This window comes from Vicia villosa, linkage group LG4 (assembly GCF_029867415.1).
Source record: "Vicia villosa cultivar HV-30 ecotype Madison, WI linkage group LG4, Vvil1.0, whole genome shotgun sequence".
In the NCBI taxonomy this organism is placed as follows: Eukaryota; Viridiplantae; Streptophyta; class Magnoliopsida; order Fabales; family Fabaceae; genus Vicia; species Vicia villosa.
Window position 1 is genome coordinate 168,091,182 of NC_081183.1, and position 3,460 is coordinate 168,094,641.

Sequence of the window (3,460 nt, forward strand, 5' to 3'; positions counted from 1 at the left end):
GTGACCAACGGTCTAAATCTTGCTCAAACTGTTCAAAATACACGAATACCTTAGCACATGTAGACATCATTTCTATCAGATGTAGGTCACACGTTGAGACTTCCTTGCGAAAAGTTTGCTTATCACGAAGGAGATATTTAATACATCTGTTCCCAATGTTATTGATGTCATATCAAGGATCCTCCACTACATTAAAAGGCGCCTTTTAATGTAACACCCCGATATCCGCTGCACGCATCAACCGTGTCGGCCAACCGAGCATGTTACCGGCTTAATCAATAATCCCCCCTAGGTCCGCTTATCGGCTGCCCAGGAAATATTGTTTTTGCCTTCCGCAGGAATCGAACCATGTACCTAGGGGTTAAGTACATATTCATAGCAATTCCTGCTACCACTTGAGCTAGTATCTTGTTGGTATAGGTAGTACCTATCATTCCTTATAAGCTTTCCTTCAACCATGCAATCTCATACCTGCACGGCTTTAGGATCCCTCTCATTCCGATGTGGCGACCACCCTAGCCCCAATTGGCCCCAGGTGTTCCATGCGGTGCAACCACCCCTCGCCTTCTTCGGCCTCGGGTGTTACATGCCCACCAGCTTCCGCATGGTTGGTCCTCGAACCACATCGTACTAGGAGAGGTCAGTCGATCATCCCGAAAGCAGTCTAGGGCGTTACAGTCAGGCTGAAGGCATGCGTGATAAACCCCCGTTCCATGAGTAAGAATAATGGCTTATGAGCAACTTTATTGGTCGTTCCTCGGACCCACGATGGAAAGCCCAACAACAAGTTTGCAAGGAAAAGCATGCGGAACATGTGGGATCTCACTACAGTCGAGGACATGTGATTTCAGACTTTAACTCATTTTCCACTATTAGATCTGATCGGACGACAACTTACATAAGACATTTTATTCCACGGGGACAGTTTTAACCATGCGTACTATATAAATTCCAACACAAGCCATTTTAGATATTCCCGCTTTCATACACTTCTACTACGTTCTTATTCATTCACTAACTTGAGCGTTGTGGGTGCTAACCTTACAAATTCACATCCGTTTTACCATATCGGAAGGTCAATCCACCGCATTTTCATTTGATCTCTACATTTTTCATGTTCCAATTCAGAACAATATTGTTTTTAGTGTAGTTCAAAAATAATTGCCAATTTACTACTCCCTCTGGTCCTATTTATAAGAAAAGATTCTATTTCTAGATACATTGAATAAATAATGTATTTGGACAACACATTGTCCGGATACATTACTTCTTCAATGTATCTAAAAAGAGAATTTTTTCTTATAAATAGGACCGGAGGTAGTATAATTTATTTATCCAAGACGATATCATAAGAAATGTTAATAAGTATTTAGATTGAAAAGTTTTTTTGTTCGCTTAAATTATAAAATCTAAATATTGGTGTTAGATAGTAGAATCTTAAAATTATCAACTTAAAAATAAACATGAGGGGAAAAGGAAAGATTTTGTGTGTTATAGGAATTGTTCAGATTCTAAAATTTAAACCATATTTTTTAAGTGATCAACTTTTATAATTTGATAGACATTTTTCTTAAAACGAGAAATTAGAGAAATTTTAAATTTAAAACTTGAAAGTACTATATGAAAATCAGTTAAAAGAGAACGTTTTTTAAAAATAAATATAAATTAAGGGTACATCGGATATAATTGTTAAATATCATGTATAAGTAGTGTAACAATTTTTTTATCTAAATAAAACATTTTTATTAACTCTTAAAGTAATTACAATTTCTCAAACTAACTCAGATTAAAAAAAATAATCATTCATAATAATAGAGCAAGATGAGAACTTTGGCAAGTCTGCCAAGTGTCATCATTTTAGGTGTCATGCTATTTTTAAAGTTTCCATTTAAAGTAATATTTCTATTTTTGTTTTTAATACTTATTATTGGTTTTTATATTTTTTTAATTTAATTTTCACGTGAAACACCCCAACCCCTTCATATGGCTGTATATTGGGAAACATTCCCCATTTCCTAATTTTTTCTTTTTCCACGCACAATAGCAGCCGAAATTTATGGTTGTTTCTCGATTTTTTCACGATAAAGTTTCAACGATTACTCTCATTCTTCTCATTCAACCATTACTCTGCGACGCTTGAGCTTCTCCAAGATTTATGGAAAGAGGCGAGTGGAGGTACACTATCTAATTTCTTGCTTTCATGATTTTGATTCGGTTTTCTTCTCCTCCGAATTATTCTTCTATTTGTGTTTCTTCTTCTTCTTGATTCTTGTGCGATTATGTTGCAGAGAAACTGCTGCGTGGATGTTAAAGGTTTGGATCGTTGAAGTTTTGATGAGTTGATGAAGATATGATGTTTGATGAACCGTTGAAAGTTGTTGTGTTGGTTTTGTGAAGGAAACTGATGCTATGATGTTAATTTGTGAGTTTGTGCAAAATCGGGGTTCAGTTTATGCAGGTTTGATGCATTTGTGAGGAAACTTTGTTGACTTGATAAAGTTGATGTTATGAGAGCTTTGATGTTTGGAATTAGTGAGATCTTTATGATTTTTATTTTTTCCTACTCTTTGAATCTTTGTGGTTTTACAGATCCTTTGTCCTCTTCTACATATCTGAAGGGTTTGTGTGAAATGGGAAAATGGTGATGAACATTTTTGGGTTTGTGATGAATTTAGGGTTTATGATATCAACTAATTTCTTCTTCCATTTGGGTTTCTTCTTCTTTGAATCTTTGTGGTTTTACAGTATTTAAATTTGGTTGGACTGGATTTCTTAGGCTAAGGTATGAACCAATTTTTGTCAGGTACAGACCTTATGATGATACATCTATCAAAATAAAGATTGATCTGCTTCATAAAGAGATCAGCAAGAAAAATCAAGCTCGGTTTCTAATCACCGAAGCACTGAAGGCAAGGCGGGTGAGTTCGAGATAATTCATCATTGTCTTGACATGCTTTTTTGGTTAGATATTATGGACTGGAGTGGCAACATCCTCGGATGACACAATCTTCTTAATCTAGCACTTCAATTAAACTAATTTGTAGTTTGTGTTTATTGAAATGTAGGACACCTTTTCTTCCTCTCCATGTACTTTAGTGCGATCATCAATGCAAGCTGTCGTCGGAGATGCTTTTCATTTGCCAGAATTTGGTACACCCTCCGGTCACATTTATAAGCAAAAAAAATGGTTTTCACGATTATTAAGAAATTCAATTAAGTGTAGTTAACTTTTTAGATTTCGGAGAAAATATTGATTAAATTTACTATAATATCCTCTTTATTAAATTTAATAAAGTATTGGAAAATGAAATATAGGGGTATCTTAGGAATTACAACATTAAATGATTTAGTAATAATTAATTTTTGCTTATAATAGTGACCAAGAATTAGATCATTTTTTTTGCTTATAATAGTGACCGGAGGGTGTATTAAGTTATTAACGCACCTATGGTATGTGCAG

General features: G+C 35.0%; 1 long non-coding RNA gene across 1 annotated transcript; it reads left to right on the top strand.

Moving 5' to 3' along the window:
- The first annotated feature begins 2,049 nt into the window (after positions 1 to 2,049).
- LOC131600209 (uncharacterized) lies at positions 2,050 to 3,153 on the top strand. The gene is made up of 3 exons (XR_009283059.1): positions 2,050 to 2,175; positions 2,289 to 2,918; positions 3,066 to 3,153. It is a non-coding gene; the product is annotated as an uncharacterized LOC131600209 (long non-coding RNA).
- The last annotated feature ends 307 nt before the right edge of the window (positions 3,154 to 3,460 follow it).